Source organism: Protopterus annectens, chromosome 8.part0 (assembly GCF_019279795.1).
Source record: "Protopterus annectens isolate FY-2018-M chromosome 8.part0, PAN1.0, whole genome shotgun sequence".
NCBI classification, from domain to species: Eukaryota; Metazoa; Chordata; order Ceratodontiformes; family Protopteridae; genus Protopterus; species Protopterus annectens.
In genome coordinates this window covers 304352211-304374615 of record NC_056741.1, presented here as the reverse complement: position 1 = coordinate 304374615, position 22405 = coordinate 304352211, and positions in this window count along the sequence as shown.

The window sequence follows — 22405 nt, the reverse complement described above, 5'->3', positions numbered from 1 at the left end:
ATGGCCTTGGTGACTGTTTCGAAGAAGTCAACCAAGTTCAAAAGGCATGATCTGCCCTTGACAAAGCCAAACTGGGTTGGGTCCAATGTCTGCAAGTCCCCTATATCTTTGTTTATGAGCTCCATTATGATCCTCTCCATAGCTTTGCAGACTAGACTTGTTAAGCTTATGGGGCGGTAATTACCAGGGTCCGTAGAGGCACCGCCTTTGTGGAGTGGGACCACAGTTGCCGTACGCCACTCCTTGGGCACGTATCCTGTGGTAAGGCTGAGATTAAACAGCTGCCTTATGTGCGGGTTTAATTCCTCATTTAGCTCTTGTAGCACACAGCCGGGGACACCATCCGGTCCCATTGATGCTGTGTTTTTAGCTTTAGAGAGAGCAACTTTCACCTGCGCATTTGAGATGTCTGGGAGGCTACACTCCGCTGGGATAGTTATCTCTCCTTTAGGGGGGAAGAGGGGGGTGAAATTTGCACTGAACCTGTCTGCCAGTATGTTGGCAATGTCTGTGGGTTCAGTGATTTTTGTATCATTTTGGACTAATTCTGACATGGCAATTCATACACAGATCTTATGTAACCCCTCATAAAATGGAACTTATGTTTAAGAAAAATATTGGCTGCTGGAGATGTGATTTATCAATAAAAGCAGACTGGCAACATATGTCCTACGAATGCCATTTGATTAAACCCTATTGGGATAAAATAAATTATTTTCTGCAAATGGTATTCAATGATAAATTGCAGATTTCCAAATCTATTATTTTGTTTAATGTACCTGTACCCGACTGTGTGCCAAGAACAAAATATGTAATCTTATGGACTCTCCTAGCTATTGCAAGGAAGAACATTACATCAAACTGGAAATCCAAAGCTTCTCCAACTTTTAAGCAATTCATGAATATGGTGTCAGCAGTATCGCAATTGGAAATGAACACTATTAAAGGAAGAACTGAAAGAACTACATCATTATACGTAGCATGGCAAAAAGTAACTGAAATACTGGAGAATAATGACTGCAGCAGATATAATCAGGAAACAATTGTATAGAAAGTCAATTATATGTCAACAATAGACACCCTTGTAAATACTTTATTTTGGTTTTAATGTTTGATATCTGTTTAGAGGTTTTAGCCTACCTTTTTAAATAATTTGTAAATACTTCATTGTCATAAATAACCTGCATTCATGGTTTCTTGTTTTTGGAAATGAATAAAAATATTAAAAAAAAAAAAAACAATACTTTTAACTGAAACTTAACTAACACACCAACCCAAAGTCCATGTGTAATGAACAAAAATGTGTTAATTGTATCAGTTTAGGTTCAACCCCCCCCCAAAAAAAAATTACAAAATTAAAACAACAATGAATTATTAATTTTAAAATATTTTGCTATACAATAAAATGTTATAAAGTGACATATGTAAGCTTACTTGGAAGCTCATCCTGGGAATTCTTTTCCTCCCAGAAACATCAGCACCAATGTCAATCACATGCTGTTGTGCACTTTCCACTGAACTCTCTGGATCTCTGACAGTGGACACGAACTCTTCATTTGGTGTCAGTGGTGGTTCTGTAGCAGCCCCCCCCCCCATAACCAGCTGTCCACGGGCTGCTGCAGCTGCTCTCTAGCAGGCTGATGAAATCATATCAGTGGTCATATAATGCGCTTGATCATATGTCCTGCTGCACCACCCCACAGCATTGGCATCATTCACTATCTGGTTCCAAATCTGCATTCTGTCATACATATCCCCATATCTTCTCTCAAGCAGAAAGGTACCATGTCACCTAAATGCTTGGAAAATGACTTCATTTTCAGAGTCACTGATAGGGGGGGTTTCAGGGATTGGGATGCTTGGGTGCCATAATCCTAAGTGACATAAAACAAAAATGCAAATTATAATGCATAAATATCACATAAATAAAGTCCTGTTTATATGTACAAGTATTATTTTTCAATATTACCAACTGGGGAAATACAAAACATCAGGTATTAAAATATAAAAGGTTATGTGGCTGTAAGATATCACAGTCACACACAAACCAAAGTTTGATCCAAAACAAGGAATAACAAGAGCAAACCTCTTTAAATTTTTTTTTGTGACAACACGCAAATGGAACATGGCTCCCCCACCCCAAAACAAAAAGCAAACGGCAGTTTGCACCAAGCAAGGAACAACACATCAGTCAATTGGTATAAGTGCTTTCCAAAAAAAATTCACCAAATGTGTACACATTTACAGCAGAAAACCCATTTTTATATGATTGCCAGTCACCTCTCCCTGTGCCCAGCACTCCCCTAGAGGTGTCTAAGGGCCATCCTAGAAGCCTAACAGCTCTGTGTCACTGACAATATAGGACATTTACATTTCACTGAAATAATATAGATGAATATAAGATACACAGTTGTAACAATAACACTTGTGATGAAAGTTAATAAAGTTGTGTATCTGAGAAAGTAAAATGCCTTGACAAAAATGCTTATACCAACAATGAACTTCTAAGAAGTGCATACAGATATAAAGGTTCCATTTTCTAATGCATATAATATTTTCCTAGTAACATGTAAGCAAATCTAGTATGCAGTTTAAAAATTTAGTCATACCTCTCCAGGATCAGAAGTCTTCTGTCCAGATAAATCCAAAGTAATAGCAATCTTCTTCTGTGTTATCCACATAAACAAGTGTCCCCACCTTCAGGTGTCCTTAACTACATGGTTACCTTTTTATAGTCTAGATTAATGAGTCTGAGCACAGTGAAGATGCAAATGAGGTGTGAACTCATTAGAATTGCTGAACCCCAAAGTGTAAATATAGTGCAGTCACTACTTCAGTGTTTGTTGCTAATGGATTGCAGCTGTTAAATGATTACTGATATGGAGAAGGTAAACACAGCAATTCAGACTCCATTACCTGCAGTGGGTGTGTCATCCAGGTTACACTTACAAAATGAAGAAGTAATTGTACCAAGGTTTTAAATGTAAGTAAGCAGCACACATTGCTCAGTTTCTGTTCACAAATAGCCAAACTCCCCTGCCTTTGTAGAAAACTGTACATTGCTGACATGTAATAATATCATACATTTTAATGACAATACAAAATGCCCTACTGACTACACCTCTGAAATTACAGTACAGTACAGATAAGGGAAGAATGAGCACAAAACAAAGAGAAAACGGAGCTGCACTGATGCAAATACTCATAAATGGTTGTGTGATCAGTCATTGCACTAAACTTGTAATTAACACATGTACCAACAACTGAGTGTACAAGCGTTATATGTCTTGTTAATACTGTGGATGAAAGGAGACTTGCTTGTATGCATAATGAGGAAATGTAGCAGAAATGCTGTCTTACATACAGATAGCATGCACCCTGCACATATATAAGAATGTAGTGAAGGGGCAGGCTTTACTGGCTTCTAGAGTTACTAGCTATGAAAGCTCTCTTGAGTCATTTTTTTTCTACTCTCACTGATGAATTTTTGAATAGATGCCACAATAGTAAGGACTTGGAACATTCCCTAAAATAGATACATTGATAGGAAAGGAAAAAGTTGCCCCTATTTTTTCCACTTATAGATCATCTGCACAATCTGCTGATAGAAGAAATAATGATAGAACTAACAAACCAAGAATGGTTATATCTTTTTCATCTGATCTATTTAGGTAACCTTAGTGGTTACTTTGTATTTAATTGAATATAAATGTTACATTGCAGTTAACAGATTGTGATGGTCTGAGGAAGCATCTGTTCATGTGAAAGCACTTACCTACTGTTTTACTGTGTCATTGTTTTAACGTTTGTGCTTAGTGTTTTGTGCATTACAGTTTTATCAACTGTGGCACAGTCTCGCCTCTCTGTTTTTTGAGATGAGACATGCTTGTATGCACAATGATTTTCATTCCTATTGCAAAACTGTTTCTGTGCAAATAGGGATAAAACATCCTTCCTGTGTTTTGTAGGTTCATTAGTTTGACAATTCAAATCCAGAGTTGTGTAAAAATTTGTAATTTGTGCTAAAATTTATTTTGCGATGTTGTTTATGTTCATTCCTTTTTTTTTTTAAATTAATATTTTTATGGCACACAGCTTAGCGCAAACATGGTGAAATGGATAAATAAATTGAATTTAATGTAATTTACTTATATGATAAATACTGCATAAATTATACCTGTGAATCAAGTGTATGTGTAGCACACCTGATAAACACAATGAACCACACAGTATATACTATCTGTAGATTATGGTTAAAGTCTCACATTTATCTTTTAAGGATGAAACATAAGAAACACTTCTTAGAAGAATAATATAAGATGAGCTTTGCCTCTCACATTTGTGCATCACTTACCTTCTCACAAACATGGTCTAATGGCCCAAACAAGAAGCAGACATTGTCAGTTTCAAAAAGGATATATTGCTACCTCTTTTGCTTTCCATTGCACAAAACCACTAAGTGGCATTGTGTGATGGTCAGCAACACCTGCAGGTCCAGGACACCTGCAGACAGGAAGCAGACAGCAGTCAGTTTCAAATCGGATACATTGCTGCATCTTTTGCTTATCATCTCACAAACCTGCTAAGCAGAGTTGCATGATGGTCAGCAGGCTTCCACAACACCTGCAAGTCCAGAGCTCCTGCAGGCAACAAGCAGACAGTAGACAATTTCAAAATGAATACATTGTATCATGTGTGATTTGCCATCCAGCAAATATACTAAGCCGCTTTGCGGGTTGGTCAGCACACATACATAATAATGAATGTGAAAATATACAGCTGCTGTCTAGTTGTTCCTGTGGCAGCAGTTGTAAGTTAGTGATTATTGTACTGGTTAGTCTGGGTTCCAATCCAGCCAAGGCCAAACTTTTCTTACTGATGTTACACTTTATAAAAAAGTAACAAAAATACATCCACATAGGAATAACTATTTATACCAGGTGCATTGAGCATACGCAGGATATCAGAGATATAGTACATGTATAACTGTGGATGTCAATACAATTATGGTTCTACAATTACACATTTGTTTTCTGAACTTTCATGTCACACACATTCATGGTTAAACACTCAACTCTTTAACGTACATGCATAACTAATGAGCAGGTCTAACAAACAAGGTCTCAGTTGCAATTAGCACTCTACACAGTAATGGCTGTAAAAAATAAAATTGCACCCCAGCCTTCCCTGGGCAACTGTTATAAGTTAATGCTCAGAGTACAGCTGAGCCAGGGTTCTAATCTAGCACACTCACAATTTTTAAATGTTTGTCTACTCAGTTTTAAAACAATATAAAACAATGTAAAAATAAAACAAAATAATTATAAATAGTGCTGTGCATGTATGTATACCACTGGAGCTCATATGAATTTTATGTGTGACTCTGGGTATACTCACAATTATGTTTCTTTAATTATATTTGTCTTTTCTAGCCTTGGATGGGATTTAGACTTTAATGATACTCATAACCACATGAATGTATAACTCAGGACCTTGTCAGGTCACACACATACATGGTTAACCCTTCACTCTGTCATGTGTATTTATATATAGTTAACGAGCATGTCTCACAAGCACTTCTTCTGTGGCTAGGATGAAAACATCATCTATGTTGAAGAATATGTTTTGTCTGTTTTGCATAGCTTTGGATCCCACATTGTACAAATGAATTTTATCAGTGTGTAAAGCCACACAAAAAATGTGCCAGATCATAAAATGTATGCCTCCAATGCATGTCTTCAAAGTTAAATCAAGTAACAGTTACAGCAGAAAACAATCCATAAAGTAATGCCAAGTGTCAGATTAACCTTCCTATTTCAAAAAGTGATTTCCTGTATGTATGACACTGTTGCTCTCCTGTTAACATTGTGTAAACTCGGTTGGCATGGTTGTTTGCGTTTGCACATTAGTATTAAAATGCAATAACAGGAATTGGTGGGGTAACACTCTTAATTGTTGCTTTTTGAGCTGAATGGACATGTCTGGAGCTAGAAGGGAAGGTGCCCAATTTAGGGCTCAAAGCTTTATTGGACTCCTTCTAAAGCATCACATCTGAAGGCTGCTGTAGGGGACTATACCAGGTCTCAGTACAAATCTGAGGATTAGAAAACCCTGACCAATGCTGTCTCCAGTGTGACTGGCATTCCGCACACTGGAGGGCAATGCAGGCATCACTCTAATGACCTCAAAAGGCACAAGCAGGATACACTCAACCAATGACTGGATGAGTTTAGGACTGCTGACATCCCACAATTGTGTAAGTATATGGATAAAAATAATTTAAATTTAAATTAGATAGAATTTAAATTAGATAGAAAGCTGGATATGGGCAAGACTGGTATGCATAAAGCTCTTCTCTTTTTCTCTCCTTTTTATTCTACAGCTGACCAGGAGAATGCATTGAACAGGAAAGCTCATGCTGATCACTTAGAAAGACTTAAGGAAGCAAGGTGTATGTATACAGAATGATATAAGTATTATTTTAACTAAAGTATTGCTGTTCTCTAAAGTAGAAGCAAATTAAGCATGCATATCTTAACTCTAAAATCAAGCAAGTATGCTTCAGTCTGTAGCTCAAGCTAACTGTAGGAGTTATGACACTGCATTTAGATGTTGTGCATTCAAATCTCACATATATATTATAAAAATATTTAAAAAGATTAAATAATTTCAACAAAAGTGGCATATATGCCATGCTGTTTAATTAATCTATATTATTTGATCAAGCATGTGTGCAATATACACATATTATAAGGATTATTTGTATCAATCACCATTTATAGTTTATAGTGTTTAAAAAGTATACTTAATGTAAAAGTAGAAATAAATTATTTTATATTGTACTAATTTGCTGTATGTCACATATGATGGTACTAGTTATCATTTTTTTTTCTCTTACCCCAAACCTTATCTGTGTTTTTTTTTTGGATATGTGTGGTCACAACATTTTGATGTCATCAATTTCTGACAACTCACAAAATGATTTACAGCACAGGGAGGAAAGTCAACCAGTGTGGCTCAGCCTGCTCCCACTCCAATGGGTTCTGCACTGATGCCCAGGACATCTGGGAACCAACTTGGCAGTACTGCCTCTGCAGCCCCTGCACTACTTGGGCTTGTACATCAGGTAACATTACCCTGGCAGGTATCCCTCTACTGCCCTGTCCCATAATGATTATTTCTTCCTGTGCTATCTATTGCTGTTTTCTCAAAGAAGGATGCTTTCGTAAAGTATGAATCAACTTCTCAACTTCCTCCAAAAATGGTTCCTCCCTCTTTTTCCATTTTCTGCTTATTGTCTTTTTGGATACCAATTATACCTGACACAAGATCTATGTTTACTTTACTGGGTATTCTGGTTCTTCTATAAGTCAGCAAGTAGCCCCCCCCCCCATTCACCTGAGTAGGTTGCCCAAAATTCTGCTTATCACTCCCTGTAAGTCAGTGTGAAATTTCTTAAGTCTATTATATCTACAAAAATAATGTGACTCCAATCCCCTTTTAGATCTTGCCAACTTCTCCAGCATCTATTATCTACCTCTAAGACCATTTTCCTCAGCTAACTGGATGTATAAAAAACATTGTATTTCTAGGCAAATATATGGAATTTCATAGCCTTTGTCACTCTTTTTGAAATATCGCAGATTTCCCCCCAGTATTTATGTAGACATATTTCCCTTTATGTCTTTTCCCAATGTGCTGACAGTTTCCTTCCTTTTTCAGCCTTTCCATTTCTTAACACCTTGTATAATCTATGGACTAGTCCTTCCTTTCTTGTCTCATCTGTTTTCACTTCTATTAACATTTGAACCAATTACAGTCTTTTTATTACCCTGCCCTTTAAAAATGGGAGTCTTGAGTCTCTCAGCACCTCTTGATGGTCACACTGAAAGGAGGTAAAATCCAATGGCCTCAGTACAACAATTCTGTCCTTGAATTCAGACAACAGTAAGCAATAAATAATAAAAATGTAATAGCAAATCATGCTGCTGAATCACTTGAAGCCCAAGGTCAACAGTAAAGTTCCTGGAATTATCTAAGAAGACATGGTGCAACAAAAATGTCTGCAAAGTGTTTTTTCCTAAGCAGCCGATCTGCTACCGTCTTGGGGTCAGTAGAAGGAATTACACAAATTAGAAGAAAGCAAGAAATCACCAAGGACAATAACCAGCAAGGAAAATAAAGCAAGAGCAACATAAAATGGGACAAGCTTAACAAAGAATATTGGGAAAGAGAAGGGATCAAACATCAGCTCTGTGTAATCAAATAAATAGTGAATCAGTATATGCTGGCTCAGTGGTACAAAGTTCAGGCCTGACTTCTGTGTGGAGTCTGTATGTCTTCCTCATTTCTTTGAGTGTTACCTTCTAACATTCTGTTTTCTTCTGCAAAACATAATGGTTGAATGACCACATTTGAGGTAGAGATCATAGGGGAAAATTTTATTTATTTATTGGCATTTGATTACTGGGATAGTCCAGTGGGCTGTTGAGAGCCCATTTTCAATGGAGGCCCAGAGAGAAAAGCTCCAAAAATAAATTACATGTAACAAATAAGAACAATCAGTGTGAACTGTAAAAGATAAGTAGAAGAATTAAACAAGTTAACATCGAAAGAATCCACATACATATAGATGTATATACATACATAAAAAGCTTACATAGACGAGATAATGAACAACTTAGGGAAATTCTCATAATACATTTAGGGTGTGGATAATGACAATTGCTAGGAATTAGAGGTAGAGATACAGGAAAATTGTAACTTGCAAGGTGAAATTTACAATTTGGTATAGTGATGAAGCTTCAGAAAAAGGTAATCCGGCATACGTTACATACTGACGAAAACTGAGTGATTGAGTAGTGAGCATAAGAATGTGAGGGGAGCTATGGGAGTAGAAGAGGTCAGGTTTTAAAACTATGAGGTGTGGAGCAGTTACAGCTCCATATGGAAGAGAAGTAGTTATGTAATGAAGTTTTAAAAAATGCAAGGTGTTGCTTGGAGCTATCTGTTACGGGAAGAGCATTCCAGTTTCTCCTGGCAACCGAATAAGGGTATAAAAGTTGACCTGCAGGTAGTTTTGGTTTGTGTATCTGTAGTAGATATTGATTTTTGGATCTAAGTGATCTTTTGGGAAGGTAGTTGCCTAAAAGAGATGAGAGGGCAGGACAATCTGAAGGTTTATATGCTAGCTTGTGTACAGTTGATAACTATAAGTAGGAAAGCTAGTATCGTAGTTTGAGACATTTGAGAGAGTGTAATGCTATGCAGTAGTGGGTGGAATAAGAGACATTAGTAGTGAATCTAGCAGGGTGGCCACAGTGGTGCACCAGTTAGCATTGCCGTCTCACAGCAAGAGGTTCTCTGGTTCAATCCTCGGCTGGAGTGCCTTCTGTGCGGAGTCTGCATGTCCTTCCTGTGGTCACATGAGTTTTCTCCGGGTGCTCCAGTTTCCTCCCAAAGACATGCTGCAGGTGGATTGGGCACTCTAAATTGGCCCTAGGCATGAGTGTGTGCATCTTTGTGCCTTATGTGGAAGGTTGGGCGCCGGGCTGGCAACTCGACACGGTAAAACTCCACTGCCAATCATGAGTGCACAGGTGATCTGCTGTGGCAACCCCTAACTGGGAAAAAGTCGAAAGAAGAAGTAGTGAATCTAGCAATTTTGTTATAACAAATTTCAAGTTTTGATTTTAAGGTAGATAGTAAGTCGGTGAGTAAAGGAGCACCATAGGTTAGAGAGGGTAGTAGATATGTGATAGTAAGCTTTTTTTAGTAGAAGAGCTGAGAAAGTGTTTATGTCTGTACAATATGTCAAGTTTTTAGTGAGTTTTATTGAGTTGTACTGAACACGTAGGTCAAATTTTAGGTGTTCATCTCTTATTACCCCTAGTAATTTAGTGTGGGAGACTAGTTTGATTGGTGTTTTGCTCTCGGAAAGTATAGTAAATTGGTCTCTGTTTAACAAGGTATTATTATTCTTAGGGGTAAAGACAAGTATCTTGGTTTTGTTTAGGATGAGTAGCAGGTGATTTTTAGCAAGCCAGTTTTCTATGGAGGAAAAGGTGGAGTCACATGAGCATATGATAGTTGAGTCTGCGTGATGTGGGGAGAAATTGGTTGTGATGTTAAATATGGTGTTGATAAAATGGGTGTTGAGGAGAATGAGTATATCTAAGTGACTTTTATTAAGAAACAGGGTGGGTCTGGTTTGTGTGGCAGGGTTTAGAAGTGAGGAAATGGCTGTCCAGAATTTTCTGGGGTTATACTTATTATGTGAAATTTTAGATAGTATTTTTTTCTGTTTGGTTACTCGTTTTTTAACATGATTGCAGAGTTGCCTGTAATTCTGTAGGTTGGCAGTTTTTTTTTTGCCATTGTTTCCAGATTTTAACTCTATTTTACATTAACTGTTTTGTTGATTTGGTTAGCCAAGGGGAGTGATTAAATGTTATCCTTTTCATGGGGGAGCAAGTTTATTTAAGGTTTCTAGAAATATATTATTAAAGTAGTTGACTGCTTCATCTCGGGAAATGTTTTTTAGGATATTCCAGTTCATATGTTTCAGTAAGTTGATGAATAGTTGAAGTTCAAAGTTAGATAAATCACGTTTGTTTATAGTGATGTTTTTCTTGAAGGGAGGGTGATGTTCTGATCGCAAACACTGGGAGATGGTCACTCAAAGTGTTTGAAAGGGTGCCTACTGGGGAGATTTTGTTTGGGTCACTGACCAGTATCCATTCTAGGATGGAGCCTTCCATATTGAATCTGGGAGGATATGTTATTAATTAAGTGAAGCTGAATAAGTTACTACTAGAGGATGGAAACTTTGAGCAGAAGTTTGAGCAATTAATATTTACATCTCCCAATATAATAGTTTTGATCTTAATTGTACTAGAAATCCAAGAAGGATGTCCTCTAGAATGGGAATATTATTGCCTGGCGGAATAGAAAGAACTACAATACATAGTTTTGTGGAATTATTTATTTTTATGAATGAGATGAGGATTTCACCAGTAGAGAAGTGGGGAGTGGTTTTACACAAAGAGGATATGTAGTAGGAACTAGGATCGAGGAGTGTGACTCTGGCTCCTTGTGTTGGGCAGTCTATCTAGTCTTAAGGTGTTGAAACCCAGAGGGAGGAATTCTGAGTCTTTTATATGTGGTCTGAGCCAAGTTTCTGTGGTGGCATTAATGTCTGGTTGATTATGGGATATCCAGGCATGAAAGTCTGATTTTTGTTCCGAATGCTTGGAAAGTTAAGTGTGACTGTGTTTAGGGATTTAGAGGAGTTGGGCTGATTAGTCTGGTTAGCTGAAGTGGGTCCTAAATTGGGTTGTATGTCACTACTAAGTGATATTTTTGAGAATCTGGGTGTACATATGTGAGATTGTAGCTGTTTTTTGAGTGTAATGAGGTACATGTTTTGAGAGAGTATATGGATTGTTGTGGCTAGAATTTTTTAATTGAGAAATAGGAATATGTGTATAGGAAAGAGGTTGGAGGATATAATAAAGTAGCTGTTTGAGTGGGATGATAGAAAGGACATAACAGTTGTAGGTTTAGGGGGAACAGTGATATGGTTAAAAGTTTTGAGCTGAACAAAAAGAAAGAGAAATAGGAAAAAAAAGTGAGAAAGGAATAATGCAAGTGTAGTTGTATGAGATATTTTTGTAATGAGATGATTGTAATAATAGAGGGAAATGTTTTATTATGTGTAGAGGGTAGATAAGATGATGCCACAGAGTAATATGAGTTGAGATGTGTTTGGGAGTTTTAGGTTGAGAAGCTGTATGCTATAGTATAGTTATGTAGGTTGTTATGAGTGGTGGGATTAGAAGAGGTGGAGTTAGGAAGCAGAAGATAAAATAAGATAGCTAGGGTGAAGTGACTGGTGTATTGTTAGGTGTGGGTGTGGCAATGAAGTATAATTGTAGGAGTAGTGGGGCTCGGTGGGAATTGGGGGTAGGGTAGGGGAGCGAAGTGAGCTTGAGTGGACCAAGGGCAAATGGAGCAGGTAGAACTAAGAGGTGGACCAGGGAGCAGAAAAAAATAATCACTCAGCCACCCAGAAGACTGCAGGTCAGTGCCAAAAAATCATACAGCAGCAGTTAAACTATTGCCTGCCACTGCTTTAAAGAGCTACATAGAGCTTTGTAATAGCAGCTAGAATTATAATTAAAAATGTTTTCTTTTTACATAATCTTAAGGAATCAGAAAGAAAAAACAACTGTTTGGGTGTATGGGGGAAGTCTATAGCTATAGCGTTCCAGTTAATGTGCAGACCACTACCCCAACTAAGACTATAATATACTGGCAGATACAAACTAAACTAATGTATAGAATGAAGAGCTACATGCATTTCAGGCAATTTATGAATCTGTTATTATTATTATATTTAGTTTTTTTTTGTTTTTTCCCTTTACATTTGCCACAATACTGCTGTAAGGGGTGGATATGCAGTCATCCGACTCTGGTAGGGGTAATACGTTGAATGGTTTTGGTAGAGATGTTATAAAAGAAAAATAATTATAAAGAGGAGAAGAAAAGAAAAGGAAAAAGGAGAGTGAGCAACTACCTAGTAAAACTACCAATAATTGTTAGCTGTATAAAATGTTCTAAAAAACAGCCCATTTACATAGTTAACAAATGTTAACTGAATAAACACTAGACTGTACATGACAGCCTACAGTAGTGTGCTTGTAACTGCTTCTGTCACATGGAGAAAAAAACAATAGTGATTATATGAAAAAAAAAAAGTTTAGCATTAATGAATTTGACCTGTTTTTAATGTAGACCAGTAATCTGAAAAAAGTGCATTGAAGCTATTCTTGTACCATCACCACCATTATCATTGTAACAAAAGGAAATACTGCCAGCCCAGCTATCTGGAATTTTGTAAATAATTATATGGCATGTGTGAATATTAATATGATTTATATAGAACTATGACAGAAGAAGATACTGCCAGCCTAGCTATCTGGAATTGTATAAATGGTTATGAGTCATTTGTGAATAACAACATGATCCATATGCCTGTGTTACAAATGTTTTAGAACTATTGTATAGACGTGTGCTGAAGAGATATTTTTATACTCTATTGCAATTGTTTAGATGTATGTATTTTAACAGGAGATTAACTTGCAAAACTTAAGAATAGTTGAGATTGAAGTACTTTATTGCTGGGCCATAAACAAGAGATGTTATCTTTCAGTTTTAGTCAACAGGAGACAGGATATCTACACTAGAAGACTGTGTTGCCTTGAAAGAGCAATAATTACTAAACTTGAGATGTAGAAGTGTTTTATTGTGTTATGACTTTCAGAAGTTGCAAACATCTAAAGACTATGTATTTTCACAGGAAGATGCTAAATGCTACCAGTTTCTAACAATGTTTGTGAGCCTGGGAACTGAAGTCAGATGACAACAAGTGATGTCCTACTGCAAGTATCCTAGCAGTAATAGTTTGATTTAAGAACTCTCTGACAGTGGGGGGCAGAATTTTGTATTTTTTCTTTGACCTGGAAACATCCACTCAGCACATCTGCCTGCTTGTGGTTCTGTAAGTAAGGTAACTAGAGTACAGTAATTTCTCTTAGTTACAGTTAGGAATATAGTGAAGTATAGCTTAGAAGTTTTCTTTATTTATTTGAGACTGTCCTGCAATGTTGCTTTAAATATTTCCTGTGATTTTGAACTCTGATGCTAGTGTGATGATTTACTGAGTATTTTTTTGTTATTTTATTATTTATCATTAAATATATTTATACCTGTCTTTGTGGCTGATAATTGTGAGATATATTTAAGCTCTGAGAGTACTTGCATATTTATTTGGTACCACTGTGCAGGCCACTCCTAATAGCCTTGCTCTTGGTCAGACTACCATTTGGATTAATAGTAACATTAAACAGTAGGATTGGACACCCTTTGTTAAGGGCCTTAAAGTAGCTGATAAGGAGTTCTAGTGGAAGTGATAACTACCATATACTCTGGGCAGAAGGGGGAATAGCTAGTAAACCTGTGCCAGCCTTTCCCAGGTGTGTGTGTGTGTGTGTGTGTGTGTGTGTGTGTGTGTGTGTGTGTGTGTGTGTGTGTGTGTGTGTGTGTGTGTGTGTGTGTGTGTGTGTTAAACAACTCTCCAAGAGTGCATATGTCAGCTACTTGGGCAGGGACATCAAGCACTGGTTGGCAGAGAGAGTGTTGGAGGACTTGGCTTGGAACCCTGGCTAAGGACTAAGTTCTATAGCTGTACCAGTGGGGAGTCTTACTGAGGATCTGGAGAAAGAGGGAGAAACCAGCCCCAGACTGACTGTGATCTCTGTGTGCTCTTAATGGAAATGGCACTTACTGTGTGTGTGTACTTGTCATCCTCCCAGTGTGTACATCCCCCACTGTTGCCAGTGGTGAGGATTGAAGCTCCTTGATTACTGGGCCAGTGTTGAGACATTAGAATCATCAACTGTTTTTGCCATTATCAACATGGGGTTGGGGTGTCTCATCAATTATCATCTCTCTTGATTCAGTGCCACTCTTCTACCTTCTTTTACAGTTATGCCTCACTGCTGCAAGTTTTCCCTGATACAATAAATTCATCTGTTTTTTGGATGCCCTCATTTCCTCTTGCTCTCCACCTCTCTGTCCCAAATCTTCTTCACCAGATTATCTTCTGTTTTCCTGCATGTGCCCTGCAATGGGAGCCCCATGGGCTTCAGCTCTAAAAAGTCTTTATTTATTTGTTTGTCCCATAGTGTGCATCCTACCACATGTCTCAAGCACTTCATTTCCATCACCTATAGCTTCCTCATCTGCTTTGTCTTTACTGCTCAGGTTTCTGTATCATACAGTGGAAATTGTCACAACACTGGTTTGTGCACCTTAATTTTCAGCTTATTTGACATTTTTCTGTCATATACAACAGCTGACACGCTGTGCCAGTTGGGTGCAGCCCCTCTGATTCTAGCTGATTCTAGCTTTGATTTCCACATTCAAATTTCCCTTCACCTCGATCAGACCTCCAAGGTACTTGAAAATGTTAACCTGTTCAACTATTTTCCCTTTTATTTCAGTTTTCAACTTCTGGTTTCCACCATTACAAATGTCTTATCTTTATTCAGTTTTATCTCGTGTGCCTTTAGTTTTCCATTCCATTCCCCTATAATTTGCTGAAGTTCTTGTTCAGTCTGCCTTTAATTCCATATCATCTGCATACAGCAGTTGATATGGAATTAAAGGCAGACTCTGAACAAGATATGTCTCCTCTGCCTGTGTTCTAACTTAGTCCACCATCAGTATAAACAGCAGTGGGCTCACTGCTCAACCCTGATGAAAATCCCCTCCCACTGGGAACCCCTCTGTGAACCTGAAGACCATTCTTACTTGTGTTGTTGGGCCCTTGTACATAGCCTTAACTAATTCTACCAATGTTTCTGGGACTTGCTTTCAACAAGTCTAGGAATGCCCAGTTGGAGTCTTTTTTCATCTCTAGTTTCTTCTCAACTATCGGCCTCACTGCAGACAATGGAGTGGTTGTACTGCATCCTGATCTGAATCCTAACTCCTCATCTCCCATCTTGCTTCCTGCTATCTTTGTACAACCACTAGTTGCATATGGTGAGTATGGTTATTGCTTAACTGTGAAAATGCTGTCTAAGTTTTGTTGATTAAGGGGAAAATATCCCCTTGTCAAGTTGTAAAGACTTTAGAGATGATTATATTGAGTAAGGGAGTGGTTAAAGGGGCAAATCATCCACCAGGAGGAGGCATTGCTGCCAAGTTAAAGCCAAATTTAAATTCTAGTTCAGATTCCTTTTTTTCAAATTCAGGTAGTATACTACCCCCAGGATTCACGAAGCTTGTGCTAGGTGCAGGAGTAGCGCCAGTGTTCCAACACCAAATATGGCCACCGAGCGATGCAGGTATGAGCTGTTTTCACATGCACTACCTGCGTACGCTATGCCAGCACAGCTCTCAGCTCCTGTATGCTAATCACCGAATTTGCAGTAGTGTAGCATGCAAATGAGGGTAGTTAGCATGCTAGGAAGTGGTGCAGGTGTAGTGTAAGCATACAGAAATGTAAACCGTAAAAAACGGTTTATATTACTGTAAACATAAAATCTGAGCCATGTCAGCCAGCCAAACACATGTATTATATTGTTAATATATGCCAATGGCTAAATATATAGCCAGTGGCATAAAAAGAATGTACAAAATGTAAAAATAACATTATTATTTTCTCTCGCACTATCATAAAGTTTAAAGCGTAGGGCAGCGGCACGCAAACGGGATCGTAAGAAAAATAGAAAAAAAGAAAATAAAACAGCAAATGTAAAACATATCATGATTTCCCCATAATAGTCAATGGCAGGCATGTTACACCACACCATGGTGCAAGGGTTGCTAAGGGGCTGTGTTAGTGTTATGCACGGTTTCTAGGAATTAGTAGGCAATCTAATGCAAATGAGAGGGGTTATACTGAATCACAGATTCCTTCCTGGTGTAAAGATGCACCTCATGGTGTAGTGATATAACACCGAGGTGTGACCATGAGATAAAGATGACAACAAGAGAGGGGTGTGTAACCTTTGCTGTAAGCACATTGGAGCAATGTCAATCTTGTTTGCCCATAGCTAAGCAAAGCTAAAGGAAAGGGGTGTGTTTAACTGGCTTTAGCTTTGGCTAGTTGGGAGCATACAAGGTAACTGAGTATGCATGTGAAGGGAGATTAAAATGCACTTAAACCCGGTAAACGAGTATGTGCGGCACGCACCGGAGCTGAAACAGGAAGGATATATGAAAAAAATAAGGAAATGCTGCAGCAGGGAAATTTGAGTGCAAATGAGAAATTAACACCTAGAAACCTACAGTGGGCCATTGACAACAGCTACCAAGGCTGCTAGCAGCGACCCACAGAAAAGGAAAGGGGAGGGGCTGTACTGCAAAGAAAACAGTAAGGTGTCACAGCAGAACAAAGTAGAATTGCATTATATCAGCTACATAACACACTGTGCAACACATGACTGGGTAGGGAAAGTACAAGGCAATAAAGGTGGTAGGTGGATGCATGCCTGACAATGGGAGGGGATCTAGGTTTAAAAGGGAATTAAAGGCAACAGATGAATCAAGCCAGGCAAGCATAACTCCACACTACAGCCCCCATACTTGCTTACATTGCTTGCAGTAATCAATGTAAAACCCATAAGTAAGATACCTTTCAGCTGGAACTGCTCACACACAGTCAATTACATTAGCAGCATCTATAGCACAATAGTATAAAGTGTGAATGCACCTCAAACACACTTGTGTTTTCCCATACACACTGCAGCATTGATATATACAAACCGGGAAGTTTTAATATGTACATGTTATGGGTTGCCATTGCTTTGATCCATCAGCATGTGATGGACACTAAAGGTGGTGAGGAGGATGATGCTGACAACCACCGCAGGCACCAGAGGAGGAGAAGAGTGTTCAGACCCAGGGTAACTTACCTGGGGCTACATTATCTGGAGATAGTAGAGCATTACAGGGTGGACAAGGACACCATACAGCAACTTGTGGAACTGTGCCAGCCATGCCTCAGAGCCAGAACAAACAGAGGGAAACCCATCCCAGTGGATACCAAGGTATGTGTAAGCTTGAGAATACTAGCCACAGGTACCTTTCAAAGGCCAACTGGGGATATCATGGGGATCTCTCAGGCATCAGCATCCAGGGTACTCCACTAGTTCCTGGATGCCATGTTACCACATGCCAGTGAGCACATATACTTTCCCCAAATGCAGTAGGAGTTGGCCAGAAATATGTGTCTCTTCCACCGTTTGGCAGAATACCCGGAGGTACTGGGTGCTATAGACTGCATGCACATACACATCAAGACACCACCCAGTGAGCAGGGTAGGCGCTACATAAACCACAAGGGATACCCCTCCATTAACTGCCAGGTCATGTGCAATGCCCAGGGCATTATCATGGATGTGTGTGCTGGCAGCCCTGGAAGCTATCACGATTCCCACATCTGGCATGCCTCACAGCTGTATCAGGCATTTTCCGGGGGGGACATCCCATCCCATATGGCCATCTGGTGGGGGGTGCTGGCTATACACTGGAACTGTGGATGATGACACCCATCAGAAATGCACACACACCCATGCAAGAATGCCATAATGAGGCACACGCACAAACCAGAATCATCATAGAGCGTGTGTTTGGGATGCTCAAATCACAGTTTCATTGCTTGGACATATCTGGTGGAGCCTTGCAGTACTCTCCAACCACATGTGCCCACATCTTCATAGTATGGGCCATGCTACACAATATGATCCTGCTGAAACAGCTGCAGCAGGGACAGAATGGTGAAGACCCTCACAGCCCACCACCATTGCCAAGGGCCCCACAGGCACAGGGGAACTCAAACCAAGAGCCCCCTGAGCCAGCCTCTGTAGGCAGATGGAGGCGTGCCCAGTATGCCCATGCCTTCGCAAGGAGGTAACATATAGCACACACACTGACAGTGTAGGCACCTAGGGACTGACACCTTTCTCCACCTGCACACACAGTAAAAATGGATGGCACACACACACAAGACTACCTGTACATTGTCATGTATAGGCAGTCTACTGTGTGCATCCAACATAGGCAGCTCGCAACTATTGCACACACAGCTGCTATTGGCACAAGGTAAGTCAACACCTGAACAGTAAATGAAGCTATCAGCATGTACTGCTACTGTATGTATAGGTTCATAAGTTCACAGGTAGGTACCAGGCTAACTGCCCGAGGGCATTCATAAGCCTAGCCACAATGTGTCAGCTTTTGCCACCCCATTGACTAATTAACTGTCCTTCTGTCGAGCAGAGCCAATGGTGGGATCTCTGGGGTGTATCGACCGTTCCCCATCCACTCTTTAAGGTTCCTCTTGAAGAGTGTTAGTGAGGGGCTCTGTATAATGTAATTAGGGATGTTGTTCCAAAGCATGGGGAGTCTCTGTGACAGGAATCTGTCCCTCCAGCATGTTCTAGTTATTGTTGTGGCAAGGTTTAGCTCACTAGAGCCCGTGGTTCACTGTGACATGGATTTCCTTAGGTGGAGCATATCCATTAAGTTTGGCTTGGACATGGCTTTGTAGGCCAGCAGAGATCATCTCTGAGTAAACAAGATGCCACTGAGTACAGCTGGAGTTTATTCATTCTGGCTGCATAGGACATTTGTTTGTGGCCAGTAATCCTCTTTGCAAGGTACTCTCATGGTCTTTCCAGCTGTTGGAAGTGTCTTCTGAGGTACATCCCAAATGGGTTATTATACTCTATGATGGTCCTGATGAGTGAAGAGTAACAGGGCACTATAACCTCAGTATGTCTAGATGCAAACCCTTTAGTAATTAGATGGCCTACATGGAAGGATGTCCTAACTACCTTGGCGATATGATTGTCAAAGGAGAGATTACTATCTACCTTAGTCCCCAGATCTCTTATTAACACGTCTGTAGTAAGGGGGCTGCCACCTATGTGGTAATTTGTGGGTGTTTCATTTTCCAAAACAGAATGACTATGCATTTTGTGGCATTTAGCTTGAGGCCATGACTCTGACACCCTCTGGCAGCCTCTGTGAGGCCATTTTGAAGGATGTCTGTGTCAGCTGGACTGTCAATTATGGCTCCCAGTTTACAATCATTGGCAAACTTGGTCTGCCATAGTCCGCCTGTGTTTGTCTGTACCTCTGAGAACTATATGCCGAACAGTAGGGCTCCCAGATCTGAGCCCTGTGGGACACCAGTTGTGACTGGTTAAGAGTTGGACCTGGGAGATGCTAGTCTTAACATGTGGGTTCTGTCTGTAAGCCAGATGGCAACCCATCCTGTGACATAGGGGTTTATGTTCAGGCTGATGAGTTTATCACTAATAACCGAGTGGGGAATGATGTCGAAAGCCTTGGTGAGGTCCAGGTAGGATGTGTGAACCACCTCTCCCCTCATCTAGCACCTGGGTGACTGTCTGTAAGATGTCAACCAGGTTCAGTAGGCATGATGTGCCCTCAACCAAGAAGACCTGGGTTGGGTCAAGTGTTTGGAGGTTACCAATGTCTTTGTTGATGAGTTCCATGATGATGCGCTCCATAGCCTTGTAGACCAGGCTAGTCAGGCTTATGGGGCAGTAGTTACCATGGTCAGTTGTGGCTCCTCCTATCTGGAGTGGAATAAACGTTGCTATGTGCCATTCTATGGGCATGTAACCTGTGGAGAGGCTGAGGTTGAAAAGCTTATTTAGGTGGGTGGTTAGTTTGTCTTGTAGCATTTGCAAGACGCAGCCTGGGACACCATCTGGCCCCAGTGATGCTGTGTTTTGCCTTTTGAGAAGGCTATTTTCACCTGTGCATCAGTGATGTTTGGGATACTGTATTGTTGTGTGCCCTTTAGGGGGTGATATAGGGGTGAGGTATGCACTGAATGTATCTGCAAGGTTGTTGGCGATATCAGTAGGTTCAGTATATTCTGTGCCATATTGCACCGGCACAGCGCAAATCTGTGAGTTACCACTTAGATTCTTGACATAGCCAAAGAAGGCTTTGTGGTATTATCTGCCTAATCCTTGGCTATTTCCCTTTTGAAGTTAGCCTTGGATGATTACATGAGAGACCATTGTTTCTTACTAATACTGGTCATGGATGTCCTTCCTTCTTGGGATTTTCTTTTGTGTCTGGACTACCATTCTCCTTCTGTTGTATAGCCTGTTTATTGCAGGGGTCCACCAGACTGGTGTCCTTGTCTTGGAGGAGTGAGTCTTGGTTTACCAGGGATGGCACGATCCATACATCCTTGTAGGTGCTCATAGAGTGTATTTGTAAATCTTTCTGTATCATGGGCAATGTTTTCCCTTAGTGTGGGGGCTGTGAAACTTCCCACCTCTGTCTTTAGTAGTGTGAAGTTAGCTGTAGGAAAGGTTTTCACTGTGGTTTCCTTGGGTGGGGGAGATGGTGGGGTGTGGACATCCACAGTGAATAGTTCATGGTCAGATCTAACCAGTGATGGGTTTAACTCTGCTATGTTGCACCTGTCGCTCATGTTGGTGGTTACCAGTTCTACTATGTTTCCACCTCTGGTTGGGGAGTTTACCATCTGATCCAGGGTGTTTGAGGTGATAAATTCCAGGAAGCACTGGGCCTGGAATAAAGTACTCAAGTCGTTTTCCCAGTTAATGGTAGGGTAGTTTAAATTGTCCAATATCAGGGTGTACGGTAGGACTGTCATGTTTTCCACTGTCTCCAGGAAGGTGAAGTGGTGGTCCTGGGTCAGGGAGGGTGATATATAGCAGGCCACAATTTGTATTGCAGTTCTGGCTGATATTAGCTGCACATGGATGATCTCAGAGGTATCATGCTGCCCCACTAACCTGGAGGTGTAGGTATCCTTGATTAATATGGATACAACCCCTCAATTTCTGTGCCAGTCCATGTTCTGTGGCCAAAATGTGTGGTATGAGTTGTAGTCCAGTAGTGCTGGAGTGCTCTCAGGAGCCTTAAAACAGGTTTCAGTTACTGCAGAGATGTTGACATTGTCCATACAGAGGAGTGCTGTGAGTGCGTGCATGTTGTGATTGCAACTCCTGGCGTTGAGTAGCCTAACCCTCATTGTTTTACTTTTTTGTGCTGTTTACGGAGGTGGGTTTCACCTTTGAGCCTTGCCTAAAAAAGGCACCATGGGGGCAGCAAGAGCCTTGGCCAGTATTCAAAAGCCTAAGGGTGACAGGTGCAAGCTGGTATGGTATTGTTGCATGCATGTTTCCCGTCTGTGCTTGTTTCTCACCCTTCCTGTAGGTAACCTACTGGTAAGCAATAGAAAGCCTTAAACTGATACAAGCCTTCTAGCTGCCAAGAGAGACTTTTGGAGTGATTAAGTATCAGTGTTCTGCATGTACTTACTGTACTGAACAGTTTTCTGCCTACATGCTGATTACTCACTGTATATTGTGATCTGAAAGCTCTGTTTATTCACATAGTGTATTTCATTGATGGCCTGCAACTTAGAGGTTCACAGGTAGGTACTAGGTTATCCACCCAAGGGCATTTAGAAGCATAGCTACAGTGTGTTGCCTTTGATCAATTAACTGAGCCTCTGTCAAGCATAGCCAATGAAGCGATTCCAGGCAGAGGTGCTGGAACCTGTTGAAGACTGGAGGGGTGGAAGGTGATAGGGGCACTTAATGATCTAAACAGGGCATGTTAACGTGAAAACTCCACACCATTCAATTTCCTTGACAGGTCTTGCAGCTGTAAAACTGGTGGGGCTCCCCACCCGGCTGTAGGGTTCTGGCACACATGATCCCAGGGGTGTATATTCCATTACTCATTCACCCGTCAAGGTTTTTTTTGAAGAGTGTCAGTGAGGGGCTATGCCTAATGTAGTTAGGAATTT